At 52.5% G+C, this 10266-nt stretch overlaps 1 protein-coding gene across 1 annotated transcript in view; it reads right to left on the bottom strand.

Moving 5' to 3' along the window:
* Positions 1–10266, bottom strand: part of LOC131678626 (regulating synaptic membrane exocytosis protein 2) — a 978270-nt gene that overhangs the window by 135393 nt on the left and 832611 nt on the right. The window lies entirely within an intron of this gene.

Here is a 10266-nt window from a genome sequence, read left to right as displayed (position 1 = left end):
TTCATCGTCAAACTTTCATATTACCCACTCAAGCCAAATATTTTTCTGATATAGCCATGAATTTCCTTAATTTTATTGTATATACAGGCTTTGAATACAATTGAATTAAAGTTCAGTTGATGTAGCAGCAGACAAAAAATAGTTTTGTTTTCTCAAACCTTCGCAATTACAATTAATAAATATTTCAGATTGGCAGAAGATCTCATCACACAACTTAGAAATGGATACAGAAATAGCTAGATAGATGCGATAGAAGAGAGACAGAGAGAGAAAGAGAGAGAGAAAGAGAGAGAGAGAGAGAGAGAGAGAGAGAGAGAGAGAGAGAGAGAGAGAGAGAGAGAGAGATAGATAGAGAGAGAGATGGGGGGGGCGTGTGAGGAATGCCAAATGATGGTTAATGCAGTGACATTATTTTTATAGGTATATTATTATGATATATTGATTCTTACATTCTTATCATAAATAATGTAAGTAGTAATTTTTGCGCCATAACCAGTATAACCTAAATCTTGCAAAAGAGCTAAATTTTCGCTAGATTTTTGGGCTTCAAACATACAGTTGCTTTCGGTGGCGCCACAAGTATAATTATATTAGAAACCTTTTGTCTCACTACTAGGTGAATTACTTGTTGATCTGTGTATTGATATACCATCCAACATTCAGCTCATGATTGAACGCAATGGCTAATCCAAAGAATAAATACTAGAACTCACTGTTTCTTTATCAACGCATTATTTTGTCTTTGAAGTGAACTTATATATTGATTTTTGAGAAATAGTTAATTTATTAAAAAGGTAATTCACAAAATGTTCTCAACATCGAATTCCTTGAATCACGTAGATGTGTTTTCATACCCCGATATTCAAAATCGGTTTAGTTTAGCCCATAAAACACCAGTAAAGCAATACTCGTCTCTGTATGAAACAATCTCATTTTTAATTAGTGGAAATTGGAAAGCGAGGACTAAAAATACAAAATGTTTAATATCTCCACCGCTCGTGCATGGATTTAGACAATCTATAGCTTGTTAGAAAGGTATTTCTATTTATATGCAGTTTGTGGGACAATATTGTATTGTACGAAAGTTATTTGCAAAAAACCTGCGCTGTTTTGACAAAATCACCCATATCTCAGAAAGTAAAAAACATATCAAAAATCAAAAATAATAGTGTCAAATGGCAACGTTAGGCCTTTCATTTGAAACTAATTTCATTGAGATCGGTTCAGCCATTGCTGAGATAATTACATGACATTTTGTACATACATACATGCATACATACACACATACACACACATACAGACATTGTAACTCCGCTAGCGAATGACGGATCTCAATAGTGGCATGTCTGTAATAATATACGTACATGGAACTATTGAGAACCAGAGCTACAGGTCCAAAGCCCTGGTAAAGGAGGATGGTTGTGATGATCTGGGCCGAGGTCACCACGTAAAGCAAGGTAGGTAATAACCCCAATTGCAAGGCGTGAAGCGACCCGTGCCGAGGGATGAGTGATCGAGGGGGTGAAAAAGATGCTCGATCGTTAACGGAGGGGTGGGGAACCTGGGCAACCCCCACAGTAAGCGTCCCTTACCACGCTAATGCGGAGCTCTGGCGTGGCGGACATTTATTTTCGCGCTACTCGTGGGATTTGATATGGAGAGCAAAAATAAAAACAACAAACAATCGGAGGTGCCAAACCCCTTTGCTAGAGGTGGTTTGGCGAGGTCTCCCCCCCGTGGGGAGAGTAGTGGAGCGATGAGTGCTGCATCTGAAAGCACCAGTGACCCCCCAGCAGCGGTAGGAAATAGCCCTACCAACGCACCGGACGGGTCACTATCTGCGATGCGCAAAGTGGTGGAGCAGCTCGATTCAATAATCGAGTACACTAGCGCGAAGCAAAATATAAGCAAGGAGTTAAAACAGAGTCTCCTGGAACTCCGAAAAACTGTTCGTGTCGCAAGACAGAAACAGCAGGCTTATGCCAAGAGGGTGGAATGTCGGGAGAAGTCCGACAGAGAAACCCAGACAGTGGCCTCCAAGAGGGAGGGAAAAGAGAATGTCGATACGGGCACTCAGACAGTGGCCTTCACCATCTATGGAGCAGCCACGTCGCTCGAAGCGGCGGCCGAGTTCCCCTCGAAGGGAAAAGGCAAGGGCAAGGGCAATCGCAAGACGTCGAACGCGAAGCGCCCTAGGAAGTCGCCAGGCGAGGGTGCAAAAACCGACACCACACGGCGTGCAACCGTTAAGGCCAAACGCCGTCTGGCTGAGGTAAGCGAGGGCGAGAGTGACCTCGCTGAGCAGAGCGTTGGTAACAGCGACCGGCGCGACCGGGGCAGGGGGGCCCAAACCCCTGGACGCTGGTCACCAAGAAGAAGCCGGCACCGACACCGGAGGTACCGCGGCCCGCGAAGAAGGCCAATGACAGAGGCGAGGCCTTGTGGTTGAAAACCGACAAGGACAAATATGCCGATGTCCTAAAGTCGATGAAGGCGGCCGAAAGCCTTTCGGCCCTTGGGCAAGATGTGCGTAGCGTGAGACGCACCAACACGGGAGAAATGCTTCTGGTGCTGAAGCGAAACGCACAATCTAGTGCGGTATACAAGGCCTTGGCCCAAGAGGTCCTTGGTGAAGGCGCCCAAGTCAGGTCGCTAGGGGCGGAAATGACTCTCCAGTGCAAGCATCTGGACGAGTTCACGACCGCAGAAGATGTCGTCGCAGCCGTTAAGGAACAATGCGACGTCACAATCGAGCGGGCCTCTGTACGATTTAGAGATGGACCCTCTGGCACCCAGGTAGCCTACCTCAGGCTACTGAAGGCGGATGCCAAAAAGGTAACCGAGAAAGGGAAGTTGAAGATCGGCTGGTCAGTATGCCCTATTAGCATACCCCAGCCGCCTTCAGTGGATAGGTGCTATCGGTGCCTTGAGTCCGACCACAAAGCCTACGAGTGCAAGGACATAGATAGGAGCAAACTATGTCGTCGCTGCGGCGAGGAGGGACATAAAGAGCGGGGTTGCACCAAGGCACACAAGTGCCTTATCTGCACCGCTAAGAAGCAAGCCCATAAACATGCTATGGGTGGACCTTCGTGTCCCTTCGGTGAGGCAAATAAGAAGAAGCCGTGAACGACACAGCTAAATCTTAACCATTGTGCAGCAGCGCAAGAGTTGCTGTGGCAGTCGGTCTCGGAGTCGAGGACAGATGTCGCCCTCTTATCAGACCCGTACCGCATCCCTGCCGGCAACGGAAATTGGGTGTCGGACGGGTCTGGAATGGTGGCAATCTGTACAACGGGACGGTTCCCGGTTCAAGAGGTAATACACTCCTCCGCCGAGGGTGTGGCGATTGCCAAGATCAATGGTGTGTTCTATTGCAGCTGCTACGCCCCACCAAGGTGGCCAATAGAACAGTTCAACCAGATGATCGACAGGCTCTCGTCGGACCAAGTGGGCCGGAAACCGGTAGTCATAGCGGGAGACTTTAACGCTTGGGCAGTGGAGTGGGGCAGCCGCTGTACAAATAGCAGGGGTCAAGCGCTAATGGAGGCGCTTGCGAAACTCGACACTGTGCTAGCTAATAATGGCTCCGCTAGTACATTCCGTAGAAATGGAGTAGAGGCGTGGATTGACGTAACATTTGCCAGCCCGAGTCTGGCTCCAGGCATGGAATGGAGAGTAGACGAAGGCTACACCCATAGCGATCATTTAGCAATCCGCTTTAGGATCAACTATGGTGTGCAGCATCCGAGGGCGGGAAATCCCTGTCAGGTACGCGGGTGGAAGTCCAATCACTTCGACAGCGAAGCTTTCACCGCGGCCCTGGGACTGGAGGCCAACACCGACAGTTTAAGCGGGGATGCGCTGGTAGCTGTTCTATCACGCGCGTGCGACGCCACTATGCCGAGAAAAACACTGCCAAGAAACGGCAGATGCCCGGTATACTGGTGGAGTGCCGAGATTGCAGCTCTACGGTTAGCCTGCCTCAGAGCTAGACGTAGGATGCAAAGAGCTCGCACCGAGGATGCAAGAGAGAAACGCCGTGAAGTGTTTCGCGCTGCGAAATTGGCCCTTAACAAGGCCATTAAAATCAGCAAGAGAGCGTGTTTCGACAACCTGTGTGAGAGTGCCAACGCGAATCCGTGGGGTGACGCCTACAGGACTGTGATGGCCAAGACCAAAGGGGGCTCCTCACCCCCAGAACGGTCTCCGGACCGGTTGGCAACGATTATCGAAGTACTCTTCCCGTCTCGAGCCACAAGCCCCTGGCCACCCGCACTACCAGACAGCGCGGGCACGGCCGAAATGGTGGCTCCAGTGACGAATGAAGAACTAGTCGCAGTGGCTAAATCCCTAGCAATGAACAAAGCTTCAGGGCTGGATGGTGTTCCAAACAACGCACTCAAGGCAGCGATCATAGCGAACTCGAACATGTTCAGGCTAGCTATGCAGAGATGCCTTGACGAGTGCAGGATCCTGGAAAGTTACTTCCAAAACCGCGTACTGCTATACGAGACCGATGCCGGTCATAAAAGGGTTCCGATTACCGCCGGAGTCCTACAGGGCTCGATCCTAGGCCCGGTGCTATGGAACCTCATGTATGACGGGGTTCTGAGACTGAAGTTCCCTCCTGGGGTCAAGATCGTCGACTTTGCCGACGACGTAACCTTGGAGGTCTACGGGGAGTCAATTCCTGAGGTAGAACTAACCGCAGAACACGCGATTAGCACGGTGAAGGAATGGATGAGCGCAAGAGGCCTGGAGCTCGCTCATCATAAGACGGAGGTAGTTATCGTCAACAACCGCAAGTCGGCACAACATGCAGTTATCCATGTGGGAGAAGTCGCGATCACTTCACAGCGAAGTCTGAAGTCCCTCGGAGTCATTATAGACGACAAGCTGACCTTCGGCAGCCATGTCGACTATACATGCAAGAGAGCGTCGACTGCTGTTGCGGCTCTATCGAGAATGATGTCCAACAGCTCAAAGGTGTGCGCCAGTAGACGTAGGTTACTGGCAGGCGTTGCCGTATCTATCCTCAGGTACGGCGGCCCGTCATGGTCAAGAGCACTGAGGGTAACCAGCTACCTACAGAAACTGGTGAGCACCTACCGCGTGATGTGCCTCAGAGTGATATCTGCCTACCGCACGTGATAGCGAGCATGATGCCAGTCGGGCTGGTCATTCGGAAAGATTAGGAGTGCTTCGAGCTACGTGGAAATAGGGGAGCCCGCGAGCGCACCAAGGTGACCTCGGTCGCCAGATGGTAGCGTGAGTGGGACAACTCCTCGAAAGATAGGTGGACTCACCGGCTGATACCTAGCATATAGAGCTGGGTGGGAAGACCCCATGGGGAAGTTCACTTCCACCTGACACAATTCCTGTCAGGCCATGGCTGTTTCCGTCAGTACCTCCACAGGTTCGGGCACGCGAAGGTCCCAGTCTGCCCGGACTGCCCAGGTGTAGATGAAACTGCCGAACACATACTGTTCGTATGTCATCGGTTCGACGTCGAAAGAAGAGCAATGCTTGACGTCTGTGGCTGGGACACAACCCCTGATACCCTTATTCAGCGGATGTGTCAATCGGTGGAGAAGTGGAACGCAGTCTCGGCTGCTATTATCCAGATTGCCAGTAGGCTACAGGTAATCTGGCGAACCAAGCAACAGACGACGGGCACGGCCAAGACGGGAGGGTCGTAGCGTAGTATGTTGGAACTTAGCTATCGATGCCTCATGGCGTGGCAGAGGAGTGAAAGGGTGAGCATCCAAGTCAGTCTCACACGGCATGTTAAGGGTGAGCACAAAAGTCAGCCTCACGTGGTATGGTAGAGGCTAGCACAAAAGTCAGCCTAGCAAGGAATGAAAAAGGTGAGCACACATGTCAGCCTCGCTTGGTATGTCAGAAGTGGGGCCTAAGAAAAATGTCCCACATGGGATGCCAGGGGGAGTGACAAAGGTACAATAGAGTGGCACGATTGAGAGTGAATCAGGTGATAGGGTGAGCACCCAAGTCAGCCTCACATGGTATGGGTGGGGCGAGCACAAAAGTAAGCCTAGCAAAGAATGAGTAAGGTGAGCACACAAGTCAGCCTCGCAAGGAACGAAAAAGGTGAGCACAAAAGTCAGCCTCATGTGGGAGTGTTTGAGAGTGAATAAAAGTGCGACTGAGAGAGCACCCATGTAAGCCTCATACAGGACGTATGAACGCGTGAGTGAGAGTGAATGAGTACATTTAGTACAGCCATCCCCCCGGAAGTAATACCGAGAGGTAGTTCCTGGGAGGAATGATGGCGGAGCCCAATGGAGTTTAGTCGGTATTAATGGCAGCCTCACCATTCAAGCCCGACACGCCCCCAGTGCACCCCGTGTGGTAGATTGGACCCTACCAATAGCACGTGTACTGGGCCGTTTGACACATCCGCTGAATAAGAGTATCCGGGGTTGTGTCCCAGCCACAGACGTCAAGCATTGCTCTTCTTTCGACGTCGAACCGATGACATACGAACAGTATGTGCTCGGCAGTTTCATCTACACCTGGGCAGTCCGGGCAGACTGGGACCTCCGCGTGTCCGAACCTGTGGAGGTACTGACGGAAACAGCCATGGCCTGACAGGAATTGTGTCAGGTGGAAGTGAACTTCCCCATGGGGTCTTCCCACCCAGCTCGATATGCTAGGTATCAGCCGGTGGGTCCACCTACCTTTCGAGGAGTTGTCCCACTCACGCTGCCATCTGGTGACCGAGGTCACCCTGGTGCGCTCGCGGGCTCCCCTATTTCCACGTAGCTCAAAGCACTCCTCATCTTCCCGAATGACCAGCCCGACTGGCATCATGCTCGCTATCACGCAGGATGCATCGTGTGATACCGTGCGGTAGGCAGATATCACTCTGAGGCACATCACGCGGTAGGTGCTCTCCAGTTTCTGTAGGTAACTGGTTACCCTCAGTGCTCTTGACCATGACGGGCCGCCGTACCTGAGGATAGATACGGCAACGCCTGCCAGTAACCTACGTCTACTGGCGCACACCTTTGAGCTGTTGGACATCATTCTCGATAGTGCCGCAACAGCAGTCGACGCTCTCTTGCACGTATAGTCGACATGGCTGCCGAAGGTCAGCTTGTCGTCTATAATGACTCCGAGAGACTTCAGACTTCGCTGTGAAGTGATCGCGACTTCTCCCACATGGATAACTGCATGTTGTGCCGACTTGCGGTTGTTGACGATAACTACCTCCGTCTTATGATGAGCGAGCTCCAGGCCTCTCGCGCTCATCCATTCCTCCACCGTGCTAATCGCGTGTTCTGCGGTTAGTTCTACCTCAGGAATTGACTCCCCGTAGACCTCCAAGGTTACGTCGTCGGCAAAGCCGACGATCTTGACCCCAGGAGGGAACTTCAGTCTCAGAACCCCGTCATACATGAGGTTCCATAGCACCGGGCCTAGGATCGAGCCCTGCGGGACTCCGGCGGTAATCGGAACCCTTTTCTGACCGGCATCGGTCTCGTATAGCAGTACGCGGTTTTGGAAGTAACTTTCCAGGATCCGGTACAGACCCACCGGTAGGCTAAGCCGGTGTAACGAGAGCGCGATGGCATCCCAGCTTGCGCTGTTGAATGCATTCTTCACGTCAAGTGTCACTAACGCACAGTATCGAATACCTCGCCTTTTTCGTTGGATCGCTATCTCGGCAGTATTTATCACTGAGTTGAGAGCGTCTACTGTGGACTTACCCTTCCGAAAGCCAAACTGGTTGTTTGACAGACCGTCCGTACCTTCCGCGTACGGGGTGAGCCTGTTGAGGATGATCCTCTCAAGCAGTTTGCCAGTCGTGTCTATCAGACAGATTGGTCTGTACGCCGATGGGTCGCCTGGCGGCTTCCCGGGCTTCCCGGGCTTCGGCAACAGCACCAGTTTCTGCCTTTTCCATCTATCGGGGAAACGGCACTCGTCAAGGCATCTCTGCATAGCTAGCCTGAACATGTTCGGGTTCGCTATGATCGCTGCCTTGAGAGCGTTGTTCGGGACTCCATCCGGCCCTGGAGCTTTGTTCATTGCTAGGGATTTAGCCACTGCGAGTAGTTCTTCGTTCGTCACTGGAGCCACCATTTCGACCGTGCCCGCACTGTCTCGTAGTGCAGGTGGCCAGGGGCTTGTGGCTCGAGACGGGAAGAGTACTTCGATAATCGTTGCCAACCGGTCCGGAGACCGTTCTGGGGGTGAGGAGCCCCCTTTGGTCTTGGCCATCACAATCCGGTAGGCGTCACCCCACTCTCACACAGGTTGTCGAAACACGCTCTCTTGCTGCTTTTAATAGCCTTGTTAAGGGCTAATTTCGCAGCTCGAAACACTTCACGGCGGTTCTCTCTTGCATCCTCGGTGCGAGCTCTTTGCATCCTACGTCTAGCTCTGAGACAGGCTGACCGTAGAGCTGCAATCTCGGCACTCCACCAGTATACCGGGCATCTACCGTTTCTTGGCAGTGTTTTTCTCGGCATAGTGGCATCGCACGCGCGTGATAGAACAGCTACCAGCGCATCCCCGCTTAGACTGTCGGTGTTGGCCTCCAGTCCCAGGGCCGCGGTGAAAGCTTCGCTGTCGAAGTGATTGGACTTCCACCCGCGTACCTGACAGGGATCTCCCGCCCTCGGATGCTGCACACCATAGTTGATCTTAAAGCGGATTGCTAGATGATCGCTATGGGTGTAGCCTTCGTCTACCCTCCATTCCATGCCTGGAGCCAGACTCGGGCTGGCAAAGGTCAAATCAATCCACGCCTCCACTCCGTTTCTACGGAATGTACTAGCGGAGCCATCATTAGCTAGCACAGTATCGAGTTTCGCAAACGCTTCCATTAGCGCTTGACCCCTGCTATTTGTACAGCGGCTGCCCCACTCCACTGCCCAAGCGTTGAAGTCTCCCGCTATTACTACCGGTTTCCGGCCCACGAGGTCCGACGAGAGCCTGTCGATCATCTGGTAGAACTGTTCTATTGGCCACCTTGGTGGGGCGTAGCACACCATTGATCTTGGCAATCGCCACACCCTCGGCGGAGGGGTGTATTACCTCTTGAACCGGGAACCGTCCCGTTGTACAGATTGCCACCATTCCAGACCCGTCCGACACCCAATTGCCGTTGCCGGCAGGGATGCTGTACGGGTCTGATAAGAGGGCGACATCTGTCCTCGACTCCGAGACCGACTGCCACAGCAGCTGCTGGGCTGCTGCACAATGGTTAAGATTTAGCTGTGTGACTCTCACGGCTTCTTCTTATTTAACTCGCCGAAGGGACACGAAGGTCCGCCCATAGCATGTTTATGGGCTTGCTTCTTAGCGGTGCAGATAAGGCACTTATATGCCTTAGTGCACCCCCGCTCTTTATGCCCCTCCTCGCCGCATCGACGACATAGCTTGCTCCTGTCTAGGCCTTTGCATTCGTAAGCTTTATGGCCGGATTCTAGGCACCGATAGCACCTGTCCACTGAAGGCGGCTGGGGTATACTAATAGGGCATACCGACCAGCCGATCTTCAGCTTCCCTTTCTCGGTTACCTTTTTGGCATCCGCATTCAGTAGCCTGAGGTAGGCTACCTGGGTGCCAGAGGGTCCGTCCCTCAATCGCACAGAGGCCCGCTCGATTGTGACGCCGCATTGCTCCTTGACGGCTGCGACGACGTCTTCTGCGGTCGCGAACTCGTCCAAGTGCTTGCACTGGAGAGTTGTTTCCGCACCTAGCGACCTGATTTGGGCGCCCTCACCAAGGACCTCTTGGGCCAAGGCCTTATATACTGCACTTGATTGTGCGCCTCGCTTCAGCACCAGGAGCATCTCTCCCGTATTGGTGCGTCTTACGCTACGCACATCCTGCCCAAGGGCCGAGAGACTTTCGGCCGCCTTCATCGATTTAAGGACATCGGCGTATTTGTCCTTGTCGGTTTTCAACCACAAGGATTCGCCTCTGTCCTTGGCCTTCCTCGCAGGCCGCGGTACCTCCGGTTTCGGTGCCGGCTTTTTCTTGGTAACCAGCGTCCAGGGGTTTGAGCCCCCCTGCCCCGGTCGTGTCGGGTTGCTGGTACCATCGCTCTCCACAGCGAGGTCACTCTCGCCCTCGCTTACCTCACCCAGGCGGCGTTTGACCTTGACGGTTGCACGCCGAGTGGTGTCGGTTTTGGCACCCTCTCCTGGCGACTTCCTAGGGCGCTTCGCATTCGATGCCATCTTGCGATTGCCCTTTCCTTTTCCCTTCGAGGGGAACTCGGTCGCCGCT

This window comes from Topomyia yanbarensis, chromosome 2 (genome assembly GCF_030247195.1).
Source record: "Topomyia yanbarensis strain Yona2022 chromosome 2, ASM3024719v1, whole genome shotgun sequence".
NCBI lineage: Eukaryota > Metazoa > Arthropoda > Insecta > Diptera > Culicidae > Topomyia > Topomyia yanbarensis.
This window is presented reverse-complemented; position numbering and strand designations above follow the sequence as displayed.